This window comes from Ambystoma mexicanum, chromosome 2p, assembly GCF_040938575.1.
Source record: "Ambystoma mexicanum isolate Mex_15411 chromosome 2p, UKY_AmexF1_1, whole genome shotgun sequence".
Lineage (NCBI taxonomy): Eukaryota > Metazoa > Chordata > Amphibia > Caudata > Ambystomatidae > Ambystoma > Ambystoma mexicanum.
This window is the reverse complement of record NC_090923.1, coordinates 663,718,280-663,734,960: the sequence shown is the minus strand read 5'-3', so window position 1 is coordinate 663,734,960 and position 16,681 is coordinate 663,718,280. Positions and strand designations below refer to the sequence as shown.

Below are 16,681 nucleotides of genomic sequence, written 5' to 3'. Positions count from 1 at the left end.
CACTACCAGCAAGCGGTTCCATGTGATAATGTCGCTGTGAAGTAGTCCCTAGGTAGACGACTTTTTTCCTGGCCTCTAAAATTCTTTCCACAAATATTCTAGGAGGTGTATATATTATTACCTCCAATCCTAGAATATTTGGGGAAAAGTGCTGCATTGTCAGGAGGGTGCATTCTTCCACCTGGCAGCCATTATCACGGCGTCATTATCACTGGAAACATTGGCAAATAAAGGCCCCATGCATGGCCACCTACTTTCAAGGAGATGCCTTCTCATCATTAAGAATCTTGCTTAAAAAGCAAGTTCCAGCACCGCAAAGGAACGAGGCTGCCTTACTATGCATTCTTATTGCAGTAAAACGTTTTTTTAAAACTTACTTTTTTCTCTGGAAGACAAACTGAAATTGCTGGTGAAGAACACACACACTTGTTTTTCAGAAGACCGGTTGTAGAGAAGCAAAGTCTGTTGCTTATGTTCTCAAGATCTGCAACCAAAAGAAAGGAAATGATAAATTGCAGTTATGGGCTTTGTGACTAGATCTACTTAAGCAAGAAGATCGGGGATACCAAAAAATGCGTTCAGAGCAAAACAAAGATCTTATCATGCAACTCTGCACCAAGATGCCGGACTACCTTACAGCTACGACCACCTGCGACTATGAATCCCTTATGGACACTAACCAGTGCACACGACAAACCCATCATAACCACACAACACTAACACCAAAACAAAACACTACCACACACCCGAGGGATGGAATCTTACCCATACGGTTACAATGAGGCGGCTCACAAGTGACCACATGCAAAACACACACATCCTGGTTCTGAACCTATCTTTTCACCCTTTTCCCCCCACTAATGTTCCCACCCCACTTTTTTGGAGATCCATGCGACCACCTGGAGACTGCCCCTCGGTGGTAATGGTGCGGTACAAATCAACTGAACATAACAATGCCAGTAATGATACTATAAGAACACATGCCCACCATGGCTCTGCCTCACACTACTGTTGGATTTGCCTTTAAAAATGTCACAAGAAAACATGTCCAAACTGGCTGCACAATGCAGGAGAGTCTAGATGGGTAATAATGCTTACCAAGTTTGCTTTACCCTTGATACCCAGTGATAAAAGCCACGCCACAGTAAGAAATGACTTGACTGGCTGCCCTAAATGCTAGTCTACCTAATAACCTAAAAGATGCCTGGGTACTCCCACTCCTAAAAAAGCCAACTCTAGACCCAAATAATCCTTCTAATTATAGACCCATCACCACAGTACCTTTTCTGTTGAAAATTCTGGACCGAGCAGCTTATCTGCAGATTCAACATCACCTTGAATCCAATAATCTTCTTGGTCTCAGACAATCAGGGTTTAGACCCAGACATGGGATTGAAACAGCCGTGATCGACCTCAAGACCCAAATTGAAGTCCTCAAAGAGAAAGGCAAACTGACCTTGCTCCTCCTACATGACCTGTCAGCAGCGTTTGACCTTGTGAACCATAAAGTCCTTTGCAACCATCTTACGTCTGCTGCGTATTTCTCTGATGAAGCCAACGTCTGGATCCAGCCCTTCCTCAACAATAGATCTTTGAGGGTCTTTGCACCATCAGCCTCCGCAGAACCAACAACCATCACATGCGGTGTTCCCCAAGGTTCCTGCGTGTCGCCAACACTATACAATGTGTTCACAAAGCCACTGTTTGATGACCTTGACTATATGGGTGTCACCTATACTAATTATGCTGATGACACCCAAATACTCATCCCCATCACTGGTGACTATGCCACTGACAGCAAAATACTCAATAGCATCTACCTCACTATACAAGCCTGGATAGCCAAGCATGGACTCCGTCTTAATGATCATAAGACAGAGCGGCTCCTCCTTGGATCACTTGTTGAATTGAACAAACTAGATTAACAATTCACCTCCTTCAATATTGACAGAAACATAATCAAAAGGATGTAAAAACCTTACGCATTTATATCCACTCTCCCCTCTCATTAACTAGACAAACTAATGCTATTGCCTCCTCTTCTGCCTATACTTGTAAATTAATCACTGCTTGCAGACCATTCATAACGTTGGCAAATCACAATAGCTAGAGCCTTAGTCCTTTAAAAACGTGACTATTGTAATAAACTATATCTAGGCACCACTCAAGGAACTTAAATAGTCATTCAAAAGAACACCATCAAGTCAGCACTGAATATCCCGAGATCACAACATATCTCGGAAACCACAGGTAACCTTAACTGGCTTACCGTCAAGCAAAGAATCTCACTCAACTTGGCACCTCAATTCTTGTCCAACAGCTTCATACGTAACATACCAGCCCGCCCGACCAGAACTGCCCAGACTTACTGCATCTAGATCCCCTGGTTCAACCAACAAAGAGCAGGAGGGATTAGCTTCCCTGGTCTAGTAGCCAAACGTTGGAACAAGCTCCCCATAACACTAAGATCCGAAACCCTCCTACCATTTATTCAGGAAAGATGTCAAGCTTTGGCTGCACGAGCAAGAATGTAGTTAATCTAAATAACTTTGCCCACCCTGTAAAGCTTTCCTGTGACATTGTAATTATATGTACAGACATGCACTCAACATAACTACTGTAAATTTGCAATTGTGATTGTCAAGTTCGCCTTGGCATTCTTCAACTACCTCACTGTTATTTTTGTTACATTTTAACTGTACATACATAACTGGCCGATGTCCTGTCAAATGTAACTGTATACATACAACTCTGTAAAATGTAATTATGTAACCTGTAAGCTAAGCACCCAAATGCCTCAGGGCTTGGCGCGCTCTACAAATAAATAAAATAGACACATACCACTCATCATGCTTGCTTTGTCATAGAATCCCAGTAAAAAGAAAAAAAATGCCACAGAAAAGAATGGCTAGACTGGGTACCCCAAAATACCAGTGCAGCCACATAAAAGCACAGATCATCCTTTCTATAAATAAATAAAATGTAAAAAAACTGCATTTTTTTTACTGGCATCTATGATAGATACCCATTCAAAAGTGCATCATGATTGTGATTCCAAGATGGACACCGAGGGGAGAGCAGCGTGAAGCTCTCACTCCCCCCCTGGCCCCCAGGACCAAAGACAAAGAGATTACAAAAGCCTTCCTCAGTTGGAGATTTATCAATGCAGACTGCAGTGGTGGAGTGCAACATCCCAGATCGATGGGGGACTTCAGCAGAGGTGGGTGGGCAGCCTTCGTCTCCGTGGTGTCTGAGGGGCGGGGACACTGCGCCTGCAGCCATTACAGGCCATGCTGAGAGACACGCTCACAGACTGAGCAAGAAGAACCACTTTGGGAGACCCAGGGCGGCTGAGGATCCAGTGCTGCTGCGAGGCTGCGTGGCAGAAAGCAGCTGCTGTCGGACGGCGGAGGAGCCCATCAGGAAGGAGCTGCCTGCGATATTGGAGGCCCACCGAGGCTTGATTCGTGGAGCAGGGGCTCCCCTGCTGGCAAGCACCAGCGCGATGATCGAGGCAGGACCAAGCCACCCTCGCGCCGGCGAAGCAGTGACTCATCGGAGAGATCAGGAGCATCAAGAGGGGCCATACCTGTAGCCAACTGCTGAGGGCTGCGCAGCGGAGAAAAGTACCTGGAACGGCCAAGAGGCCCGGCAGGGGCCGCACAGCGAACATCAAGAGGCAGGATGGTGGAGACCATGAGGGGCACAACTTCCCCTCTGCCCCCCCATGGGGGAGAACCATCACAGGTCAGCGTGCGCCCTGGCCCAAGGAAAGTGTGCAGGCAGGCAGAGGCTGGCCAGTGCAGGTAGTGATCAGCAGGCAGTGATCACCAGCTTTGAGCAGAGTGACGTTGAGGAGTAAGGGAGCGTGGCGGGAGGGCCCCTGCCCAAGCTTTGAAGCCAGCACTTTACAGAGAAGACCAGGGGATGCCCTGTGGTATTATAGCCGGGGTGGCTGGAGGTCCATTTAAGGTAAATTTGTGATTTTGGAGCTGCATATGGTGCCTCAGCCAGCACACCCACAACCAGAAGCAAAGCATGGGCGACGAGGGAGCAAGAGGCGCACCACGTATAGGAGACAGTGACCGGTGGGGCCCTGGCCAATCCTGAGGCGGAATAGAAGGCTAAAAAGTCCATCTACATCCGTGGTGGGCAAGGAAGAATAAGGGAGAGGCCATGTGGTTGAGTTCAGGGCAGAGTGATCCTGGCACTAGGGCCAGGAGGAGGTCATTTGAAACCCGAGGGGCGGTCGGGGGACCAGGGGGAGGACAAACAATGGCTCACCTGCGCACAGTTAAAGGGGAGTTCCAACCCCCCCACCCTGCACAGTCAAGGGAGGACCCACAAAGTGGCAGAGGTTCCTACGCCCTGAAAAAATGTCCAAAAGAGGTCCGAAGGATGCACAACAACATCAGGGAGAATAGGAGGGGCAGAGCTCGCCCCCATCAGACCTTCCTACGCACTATGTCCAAAAACAAGGGGAAGGACATGCAAGCTGTCCCCAAGTCTGAAGAAACCATAGGAAGGCAATCTGCAGAGACTCTGGTGCAGAGACAGCAAGGTACCGGCTGGGGGAGATCACGGCAGGAGAGGATTTGGTGGCGCTGGCAGGCACTGAAAAATATTAAGTAGTCAACCAGGAGGTCTTTCACCAATGTTTTCAGGATTTTGGGGACAAGATAGCGAACACCTTTCAGTCGCAGTTGAGCATGATGGGAGCGGAACTGTCCCAATCGTTGGAAGAGGTGAAGGGGGACATAACGAAACTAGAGGAGTGGACAGATGCAGGGGAGAGCACCATACAAGAGGTTGAGCGCACTCAACAAAGATCGACGAGCTGGTAGAGCAATTAGCAAGGGTCACGCAGAACCTCGAGACCCAGAGCGAAGACCTTGAAAACCGCCCGAGAAGATCCAACTTCAAAAGTGCCTTGCTGAGGCGGTGATGGACAAGGATCTTTACACGATGGCGCAGCAAGTGTTTGCGGACCTGCTGGAGGTGGAAGACTGGTTTGTAATAGAGCTGGAACGCATACAGAGTGGGGTCAAAGAAGGGAAGAGCCAGGGGCCAGACCCACAGATGTAGGGGTGGCCTTACACGTGTATGTGCTAAAGGAGAAGGTGCTGGCAGCTGCCAAGAGGGCCACATCAATCAGCTACAATGGCTCGGAACTTCAGCTATTGCTGGACCTAGCCCAGACCAGCATGGTGAAGCATAGGATGATGGGCCTAGTGATGTGTGCCCTAATGAGAGCGGACATACACTATAAATGGACCTTTCCCTTTGGACTACTGTTCGAATGGGAAGGGAAACAGCATTGAGTCACCATCTGCAAGGAAGGTACGAGGGTACTGAAGATTGAGGACAGGGGTCACCAAGGCAGGAACAAAGACCAGCGAGAGAACTGCTCAAGAGGTAAATGTGAGAGTTGACAAAGTTTTTCGATAAGGGACTAAAATAAACGGGGCCTAAGAGGCCCGGTTTAAACTCCCCCCGCCCCTGAAGAGGGGGTAGGAGTGGAAGGTGCCCACACGCCCATCGAGACTGAAGTCTGGGGCAACGGTACCGGGAGGAGGTGGGTGGTACAGCATGTCTTGGTTTATCTACATGGGTCTAGGGGGACCTGCACAGGTTTACTCTGGGTTGTTACAATGGGTCAATTCCAGAGATGATGGGTCGGGGAAGCTAGGGGGTGGGATCCCAACGGCAGCAAGTCATTAGTGTGAGCAGCACGGTAAGACGACCATGGGAAAGAGGGAAGTGCTTCGGGTCACCGCCCTAAATGTCAGGGGGCTTAATTCCCCAGTTAAGAGAAGGAAATTAGAACAATTCTTGGGGCGGGGGAAGTCACAGGAATTGTAGCCCTCCAAGAGACACACGTTCGGAGGCGAGACGGGCATAAGCTGAAAATCAAGGGGTACCTCCATTTATTCCAATTCAATGCCCCTAAGAAGGCGAGGGGGAAGGGTGTTATTCGTGACATCCAAGGCTTCCAAGTCATAGCTACAGAGAGGGGACAGGTATCTGGCGGCCTCTTTCCAATGGGAGAGGGGGAAATATACAGTGGCACCAATCTATGCCCCCAATACGGGGCAAGATAGGTTCTTGAGGGCGACACTGGCCAAACTGGAGACTTTTGCCAAAGGGCAGATAATATTGGTAGACAACTTTAATCTGTCCTGAGACCCAAGAGAAGACAGGAGCGCAAGGGTGTTCCACAACCAGGTAGTGCCATCTACCTGCTTGACCGAACACATGGCCCAATTGGCGTTGGTATATGGCTGAAGGGAACTGAGGGGGGCTACACATTTTATTCCCACGTTCATAGATCCTTCTCAAGGATAGATTACTCCTGGATTTCGAGGTCACTATTGGGTAGGGTCACAGGGATAGAGCTAGGAGTGATCGCCTTGTCAAACCATGCGCCCATATCAATTACGTTAAATATGGGGCAGAACGAACCAGGCCTGTAGCAGTGGAAGTTCCCTAGCCATATCCTTAAGGGCGGAGTCCTATGTGAGGACATAAAGAATAACATCTTGGATTACTTTGCACTTAACACAACAGAGGGTGTACGGGACCAGGTGTTGTGGGATGCTTTTAAGACTACATTGAGGGGGGAGCTTATTGCGATGAAGTACCAGAGGGACAAACAACTAGGTCTCTTACAGAAGGAACTGGAAGCTAAACTAAAACAAATAATGGCGTAAATGGCAAATAACACTGGGAGTACGCTACAAAGGGAATATCGGCTGATTAGGGGCCAATTAGATGATTTGCAGACTAGAACTGCAGAGCGTTCATTGCCCCACCTTCAACAGAGGTATTGTGTCAAAGTCAATAAGGCGGATCGACTGTCAGCGAGGTTCATTAGGAAAAAAAGAAGTGTCAAGGACAATCCTAAAAATAAAGGTCGGGGGGCAAGAAAGCACTGATCTACCTGACATAGGTTCGGCCTTCACAGAATTTTATTCATCCCTGTACACATCAGATTCCCCTGAGGAGGGAGCCCAAAGGGAATACCTGTCCAAGTGCCCTCTCCCTAACATCCTTCCTCAAGAACGGGAAGAACTTCAGGGAGACATTACTCCTGAAGAAAAAAGGGCGGCTTTAGCTGCCTAGCCATCAGGAAAGGCTCGGAGCCTGGGCGGCTTTCCAGCGTGCTTCTACAAAACCTTTAGAGACACTGGTACCGCGCTTAGTCCAGCTCTTCAACTCTTTTTTTGGGGGGGGGGCACGGTGTATCACCCCGACAATGGAAGAAGCTATGGTTCTGCTGCTCCCAAAGCCGGGTAAGTATGTCACTATTTGTACCGGCCAAATGCCCTTATTAATCTAGACACAAAGATCTACACCAAGGTTCTGCCCTCACGCCTGGATAAGCTCCTCCCCAAACTGATTGATCCCGACCAATTGGGATTTATTAGGCATAGGCAGACCTCAGATAACATTTGGGGGTCTGTCATCGGATTGAAAAAATAATAAATCTAGAACCCCTTTACTTATACGAGCGTAGGATGCAGAGAAGGCATTCAACTGGGTTGAATGGCCATTCCTCTTCTATACCATGTAGGTTATGGGATTCGGTTCTAAATTCCTTTTAATTGTAGGAGCTAACTACTGAACTCCCTCCTTGCGCCTGGCAATCAACAAGTAACTTTCCCAGAGGATCACAGTCTCACGAAGCACTAAGCAGGGTTGCCCGCTCTCCCCGCTCTTATGCACCATCCACCTGGAGCCACTCTTGGCCAGCATTAGGGCCTCCCCGGATATTGGGGGGGTTCCCTTTGGGGGTGAGGAGCATAGAGTCACAGCGTTTGCTGATGAAATGCTCCTCTTGATCACAGAGCCAGACACCTCATTTCCAGGGATATCACAGGAACTTCTTCTCTTTGGGGAGTGTGGCAGGGCTAAAAATAAAATGCCCACAAGTCAGAGTTATTAAACGTGACCGCACCCTCAGAAAAGGTTCAGGAATTGCGGGGTCTAGTAACCTATAGATGGGCAGAAACTGGCATTAGATACATGGGGGTCCAGATTACTGGTTCTCTGGGTGCTCTTTAACGAGAGAGAGCTTGGAGGCCCCAATCACGTTAGAAGAGTTGGAACAAGTGATTAAACTACTACCCACGAATAAAGTCCCAGGGGCAGATGGACTCCCGAGTGAGTTCTACAAAACATACAAAGTAGAATTGCTCTCCCCGATGTTAGCAATGTTGAATGAGGCATTCGACAAAGGCAGTTTGCAAGAGTCCCTGAGGGAAGCGATTATTATTCTGCTCCTAAAGCCTGACAAACCGAGCATGGACTGTGGCTCTTACTGACCGTTATCAATGCTCAATCAGGACAATAATACAGCAGTGATGGCTAGTAGGCTTAGATCGGTCATAAATAAACGTATACTCCCTGATCAGACGGGGTATGTCCCGCGAAGGAGCATATCCGACAATCTTAGACGACTCCATCACGTGATAGACCAAACAGAGGGGAGCGCCCAAGAGGTGGCAATAATCTCACTGGATGCAGTGAAAGCCTTTGATTTGGTTAAGTGGCCTTGGCGGATGGCTGTTTTAAAAGAATATGGCTTTGACGTGCATACGAAGTGGGCCCAACTGTTGTACAGTGAACCATTGGCTCGAGTTACAACCGGGGCGACCATATCAGACCAATGGAGATTGGGCAGCGGCACCAGACAGGGATGTCCAAGGTCCCCAAATGCTTTTAATCTTAGCAGTTGAGCCCCTGGCAATATACTTGAGGCAACAATACGGAGAAGTGGGGATCAGGATGAAGGGAGGACAGCACTTTATTTCGATGTATGCAGATGATATGCTGTTGTACTTGAAGTACCCTGAAGAGAATCTACAGTATATTTTAGAGATTATGGAGTGGTACGCGACTCTGTCTGGTATAACGGTTAACCCCAAGAAGTCAAGCATATTCCCCCAGGGCAGATATTTAGGAATAGCGCGACATAAAGTGGAGGTTGAACACAAACATAATACAGAGAAGGCTGTGGCGAAAATCCAAAAGAGCATGACTTTTTTGGCCAAGTTACCGGTGACCATGATGGGGAAAGGGGCACTATTAAAGATGGTGGTACTGCCCACGTTACTACACTATTTCGCGAATATTCCATATATGATACCCAAATGATTCTTTACTTAAATCCAGAGTGTATGCAGGGGGTTCATATGACACAACTCCAGGAATAGAGTAGCATTATGGAAGTTGCAGAACCCGTATGAACAGGGGGGCATCAGATTGCCCAATTTCGAAATATACTACCTGGCTAGCCAGCTCAATATGTAGCAAGGTGAATATCAGAGGCCCCTACATCGGAGTCCAAACTGTTGAGAGCCGAATGTACTCCTTATTTTCTGAATGAATGGATGTGGCTGCCGAAAATGCAGCAAGAAAGGGGGACGAGACTGTTAGACATGTGGGGGGGGGAGATGTGGTGGAGAGCCTGCCGAGTACTGGAGAACACCAGTCCGTGCTTCCCACAGATGCCACTAGAAGGGTTGGATGTGCACATGAGGAGGACCATCAGAGGGCATTGGGAACCGGTGGGCATAGCGACCTTCGGGATGTGTGGCAAGACGGGAAGGCAATAGAGTTTGACACGCTGGTGGAGGCGCAGGATTACACCGAGGCAATATATAACATATTAGGCTGGTGAAGTTGATAAAGAGTACGTGGTCAGAGGTAGAGTTGGTCCGACGCGGTCATGGAAACATTTTTTGACAGGTCGGACGGGGGCCATGAGGTCTCCCGAATATATGAACTACTGATGTCTAGAGTTGAGAAGGAGGTGAACCAGACGAGAAGAGATAGGGAAGAGGAAGCAGGGGAATCAATGGGAGACGGATTGTGGGTCAGGGCACAGGGATACCACGAGAAACTATCAAGGAACGTGAGGTTACAACAGATTCAGTTATACGTCACCCACAGAGCATATGTGACACCAAAGAAGATAGCCAAGTTCAAAAACGAAAACGCTGGAACACAGGCATGCTCGAAATGCAGAGAGGTGAATGCAGGAATGATACATATGTTCTGGGGATGCCCCAAAATAATGAGATTCTGGAGGGAGGTGGCTCATCTCATAGCAAGAAGAGGGATAAACCTGGATGTGAACTCGCTGTGGGCATGCATGCTAGGAGGGTTCCCCAGGCCGCGGAAACTTAAACATGTGAGCAAACTCAAAGACCTGGCGTATATACTTGCTAAACGTAGGATAGCAATGAGTTGGAAAGCGAGTAGGGGACTGGAAGCAGAAGCATGATCTCCAGAAATGGGCAATGCCGAGACAATGGTGTGGAACGAAGCTGCAAACAGAGAGGGGTGGGGGGGGCAGACACGTTGATCGCTTGGAAACAGATAGTAGCTACACTATCAGTGTCCGACTGGGCAAGTTCAGAAGAAGACAGCCCTTCAGGTGGAGAGGAGGGATAAAGGCCTGTGGGGAAGGGTTGTGGAACTAAGGTGTGGGGTAGGCAAGAAGCAATAGGAAACTGTACACAAGAACTGTGATGCATAATTGTTGTTATATTGTATGATTATTAAGTTGAAACTAATAAAAAAAAAGTGGATCCGTTATGGCAGATATCCCCAAGCTCACACAGGCCATGCAGATTCAGGAGATGTGGTTTAAGATAATGGTCCGATGGCATCTCACCCCAGAAAAACTACATACATTCTAAACAACTGTGTCAGCGCTCTGCTGGAGGGGATGTGGGGAACTGGGATTGTGGAGCCATATCTGGTGGGAATGCCCAGTCATACAGCCTTATTGGGCCAGGACCTGTGCAGCAATTAATAGTGTTTTTGGGAGTCAGATGCCAGACAACATAGGGATGGACATCCTGGGAATGGGTGGGGTTCAGTAAAATCTATCCTTGAAAGCTCAAAGAAAGACATAAATCATCCTGATAGTGGAGGCAACGCTTGTGGTGGCACACAAATGGAAACAAAAAGCTGCCCCCACAGAACACGAATGGATTAGTAAAATCTGGAATTTTGTGGCACTGGAATGGGTGACCTATTTGATTCAAGGGGATCACCAAAGGTTTCTCTCAGACTGGGACATTGTCCTGCATTAACTGAAGCGGGACTCGCGGGCTGCATGGTGCCCGAGGAAAATGAGATTGCTGGTGTGAGTACTCACTCCACTTGGGGAGGACGCCTTCACAGGAAGCTGGGAGGAGATATGGCTGAAGTTTCTAGGGAGATGAGGACTATGGGGGGGTCCTCAAATGGTGTAAGGGCCTGTACAACGGCTGGCGAGAGAGCTAGCCATTCACAGAAACTTGGACCGGAAGCGCTGTTGGTTACATGCGTTGGGATCAAGAGCGGGAGAAGGTGTGGAACGAGAAGGGAGGTTACATCTGCTCTTACTGTTAAAAAATGGCAATAAAATATATATATTTTTTATAAGTGCATTGATACTGTGCAGCCATCAGCTCCCTGTGCCAGCATGAGCACACCCACACCTACATTATTTGATTCAACATTCACTCGTTTATTCACACAAAGCATTCACTCACTCATTGCATGAGAGGGCCATAAGTGATCTACCCCTACATTTTATATCCCCCTGCACCTATTCCAAATAGGCACAGGGAAATGTCCCCCCCTGCTCTTTGAAAAGTGCATCTCTTATGAAAATCTGGATTTACTTGGAAATGCCCAGGATCCTCTTTCCACCCTCTGCCTCGCGCAGTTGTGAATTTGGTGGGAAACTAGCACCTCAATGTGCACAACTATGATACATAGTTCACCACTTTTTTGGCACAATTGAAGTGAATGAGCATCCCATCAGTTGCAAACACGTTTTGAAAATCGAGGCACGTGGTTTATCCCTACCGATCACTTCTTTACGCTGTAAGTTCATTTCAGAAAGTGTGGTTCGAGGTGTCAATTAGGATTGGGAAAGGACACACGAGAAGAAAAGGGTGCACGGGTTTTTACTGTTTCTGCAGTCATTAACCCCAGATTTGCTCATGAGCAGGTATTATGTTAAATACCATTAGCTTCAGAGCAGATACTGTGTCTGGAATCGGTGTCCCAGATCCGGTACTGTGCCTGTAATTATTTGCCCCAGGGCAGGTATTGTCAGATATAGCTGATGAGCAGGTATGACGGACTGAATCGGGAGTCATTAGTTCCAGAGCAGGTATTGTGTCTGCACTCATTCGCTCCAGCCAGGGCCTTCACTATTAGGGCTAGAGAAGATAGTGTCTGCCAATATTCATCAGGGTGTTGTTTCTGTGTCTGCAGCCATTAAACCTAGAACATGCACTGTGCCTACATTTATTCTCCACGGAAAGGTCATAAGACTACCGGATCTGCAGCCATTAGCCGTGGGGAATCAAAACTTTCAGAGTAGGCACTAAAACTAGAGACAGTACACGTGTGCATCATTAGCCTGCGCAGGGATTATTATATATGTAGTCACTTACACCAGAGCAGGGTCTGTGTAGTAGTTGCACAGCTGTTACTGTGTCTGCGAGCATTCCAGAGCCTGGAACGTACCGCAAAGGAGCTTCGGAGCAGCTACTGTGTTTACTATACCAACAACAAGAGGCTGCCTTGTGTAATTACACAAACCAGATGTTTAGAAAGTCACGTCCTTACAATGTTAAATTTCAACATGTGATAAGTACAATACAACGAATTCCAGCTTCAACGTGCTTTTCCAGAGGTTGCAAAAGGGCTCCTCTTAACAATGTAACAAAGGGTTGAGAATGTCCAAGTTAACGGATGCTAAAGGCAATGCATATAAAAATTCATACAAGAGCTAGATCGCATGCACTCACCTGATGCAGCTTGGAATCAGGATATGAGCGTTTCGTAAAGGGAGGCCTTATATTGCTTTCATTATTAATCACACATTTAAAGTTCCTACGAGACCCGATAGCATTGTTTCTTTAAAAGTTAGCCGATAGTTTCTAAAATGCCTTTACGTCGTCATGACGCCCTTCACGTATTCCTGTTAAGTCCTCCTGACGTTTATACGTAGGACGTCTGTACTGTACGTGCTTAGGGAGAGAATCACGGAGGAATGAGCGCTCTGTTCCATGCTGTGCACGGGCAGGTATTTATTTTTTATTGTGTATTTATTATAGGGCGCTTATACATCTTGGAAATGTTTCAAAGCGCTAGGTATATTTAGGTGCGGGTGGGTTTGTTTTTCCCATTTTGATTTTGGTTGCAGCAACAGCAGATCTTTGTGTGTCTTCTTGGCTGGTAAGTGTTCTCCCCATACCGGCTCACTCCGCCCCCAAACACAAGTGATTTGTGATCGTGCCGTGCATGCTGAGGGATTTCAGGGCAGATGTTTTCCCCAAATTCGGCTGCCAATAGCAGGTCGGATTATATTCCATCTTTCTTAACCTTTATCTACGCAACACGACTTCAACTGTTAAACCAGCAATGAGCTCACCCAGTTGGAAATGTAAGCCCCATGGCGATTCCATTTTTACAACCACTGCTGCTTGCTTCTTTTTATGCACTGCTGCACAGGCTCGCAAGGGCTTGGATGCATCTGGGGCTGCTGGGGGAGATTTAAACATTGCACGGAGATGTGCCTAACTTTACTAACCAGTGCGGCCATTTGAGCTGTACCGGCCAGACTCTGTGTGTACCACAAGATGTCTTTCTTGATTAAACTCCTTCCCCAATTTCTTCCACTATCTGTATAGACAGTGCTTTAAGTGGGCCAGGGCCTGCCAGGTCTTGGCTCTGGCAGTCTCCAAAAAGTGGGGCTGAGCCAGGGCCCTCTGGTCCCACAGCAACATTGGCGGGACACATTATCCTGCCGCTACGGGAGATGCGCCCGCCATGAAGTCATTCAAGCTGACAGAAGTGGTAGCCAGCCACAGCAACGCTGTGACTGGCTGCCACTTCCATCGGTCATAGTAACTCAGATGAGGGGTCACCAGAGGCAGTTACTGTCCCTTTGTTTCCATAGGTGGCAGAGGCGTCTTTAACCCTCGGCAAACCTGGGGATTCCTCGACATATTTCGAGGTTTATAAAAGAGAGCTTGAATTGTGTACTTTTCAAGCCATCTTTTATAAAACCCCGAAATGTTTAAAAAGATGGCCTGAAAACTACGCAAACCATAAGGTACGCACAAATATATAACGTGTGTGTATGTATATATATATATATCTGTGTGCACACCTTACGGTTTGTGTATTTTTTGAGGGACCCCTCTATTTCTTACCCCACTTAAAGCCCTGTGTATAGGACAGAGTTCCTTTCTTTCCCTGCATTGCCTTACTGATTAGGTGCCTGCATGTTCATGTATACTTTGCTAGTATACAATGAAAATGCAGACTCCTATGTAGTCTTACCAGCAAGATAACAATTAAGTATTTCGCCTTAAAAATAGCCATACCGTAGGAGGTCTTCAATCTGTGGGGCGTGTGATCCAGGACTGGGAGAAAAGAGGAAATACTTTTTTTTGGTCTCGCTTAAAACTCCCCATGCACATGCTCAGTCACTGTGCTGTGGCCACGAAACGGGAAATAAAACTCCGCCTGAACATGCGCTTTCCTGCATTTTGATCACACGTCCACGCTGCGTTGTTGCTTCCTGCTGGTTCCGCCAGCGTCTTCTTGCCTGTTAAGGGATGCTGCTTCTCGGGCTCAGCACCCCACACCACAATTGGAGCAGTGACAGGAAGCAAGCGTTTCAGGCCTTTGCCGGTCCCTCTGCTTGCCTTTCCCCCTGTTTGGACTCATGAAGGCGAAATTCGTGGGGAGAGGACATGAGCAAGGTGGGTCGGATCACTGCAATGCTGGCCTCCCTCTCCCTCTGTGCCGCGGGGGAGAGGAGGCGAGCAGGGACAGAAGCATGCATTGTAAGTATTGTATATCTGGCTTCCCCCACGGCAGATTATACAACACCGGCCCCCCTGCCTGGGCTGCCCCTCTACCTTAGCACCCCTCTGGCCGAGTCTGAGGTCCGGCATCAGATGTATGGCCGGATCTGGGGACCCAGCCTGACTCAGATATGACCAGGCTTTACCAAGCCCCCAGCTTCGCAGAGGGAAGCTGGGGGCTTGGTGACCTAATCTTTGCCGTGCTCCTTGCCCCAGCCGCCACTTGAGCTTTTCCTAACTCTGTTTGCTCATTCCGTTTGTTTTCTTCTGTCCTGAAGGGGACACCACAGGAATCAATGGGCCATGCACATCACTGTGGCGGGGAGCGGTGGGGGTGACTGTTGAAAGCAGGCATTCTACATGCTGGACACATTATTTTAAACGTTCATAGAAAAAAGAGTAATTTCCAAATTCAAAAAACGCGGCTGTCGGAGTACCACACTAATACTCTGTAATTTGTGTGCCACTTGCTTTGCATTTTATCACAGGTTATATTTATAAAGATGTTATGTTTATCAAACTGGTTAATCACAAATAAATGCTTCTGTTGTGCTGACAGCAGTTATTAGGAAATTAAACTGGGATCATGGGTGCCAACGTTTAGTTTACATAGGCAGAAATAGCCCAACCCATCCCTTAGTCAATTTTATAGCACTTCCTTTTTTATAAGTAATTGCAAAAAGTCATTCAATAAAGTTTTGCATATATTGTTTTGGTTAAGTTCAACCTTAAACACAACAACAATATATCAATACACATAAATATATTTTGCATATATAAGGTCTCGGCAATGATCGGTCAATCCGCTGAGCTACCACGGTAGCCATCTACTATAGAGCGAGTCTGTGCATCCCTTGATGTACTAAAATCACTGCATTACCAACAGTACTTTGGGTGCACTACTGCAATAGAAGTGATTGTGGGTGCCAGGCCTTCGCCTGAATAGGGCACCATATGTTGCAGAGAAGCCCAGGGCCCTCGTGTCTGGCACGGTAGCCGCAGCAGTCTGCTTCTACTTCAGCGCCGTCACTGAGCTGCAGTAAAAGCTACATGGCTATTACTCAGATGTTTCCGAAAGTTAGCTTGGTGGGTTAAGAACTACAGTGTCAGATTCTATGTAAGATATGTAGATGAATGATTGGAATGCCAGCAGCCTGGACTTCTCAACTATTCTAGGCAGGGAATAGAAAGGGTAAAATATAACATGCTGATGCTCTTTCTCTCGCTCTATCATTTTTTTTTATCCCTGTGATTTGAATATGAGTCACATTTTCAGGTATGTGCTCTGACTGCTCTGTCAGCTGGAGTGGACTGGCCTATGGTGAACTTTGGAGATTTCCCGGTAGGACTCTGCACCCTAAGTCCCTTTTGTGTGCGGGGGAGGATGTGAGCCGACTGGTAGAGTGTAGTGCGCAAATATTGGTACGGTCAATCTGGTAAGTCTAATCCTTTTTTATTGTACTTTTTCAGTTGCACAGTTGCAGGAACACAAATTGGCTCTATCATCCCATATTGGACAGCAAAGTCCACAGCAGCAATGGCACCATAAAAAATCCTGAGATTTGTAATTTTACTTGCCGACGGTAAGAATGCCATTTTTATAAATGACTGTTTTTTGCTGTGGGTAATGATGACTGTATTTTGCTGTGGGATTTTAAAGGTATAGTTAGGAAACCCAATCTGGGATTTCAAACCTATTTTTGAGGCTGTTCCTTTCTCATGTCCAGTTTGGGGTGGTAATAAAAGTTCATGTCTCGTGTGGGAGTTGCATTTACAGTGCACTGTGTACT

At 47.4% G+C, this 16,681-nt stretch overlaps 1 protein-coding gene across 1 annotated transcript in view; it reads right to left on the bottom strand.

Annotated features, from left to right (window-relative positions):
• PAK4 (p21 (RAC1) activated kinase 4) overlaps nt 1-12,931 on the bottom strand; it is a 401,050-nt gene extending 388,119 nt beyond the window's left edge. The window contains exons 1-2 of the mRNA XM_069644235.1: nt 12,822-12,931; nt 378-484 (exon numbers count right to left, since the gene is read on the bottom strand). The gene's annotated coding sequence lies outside the window, so the exon portion shown is untranslated. The remainder of the gene's footprint in view (nt 1-377; nt 485-12,821) is intronic.
• Nucleotides 12,932-16,681: the final 3,750 nt, after the last annotated feature.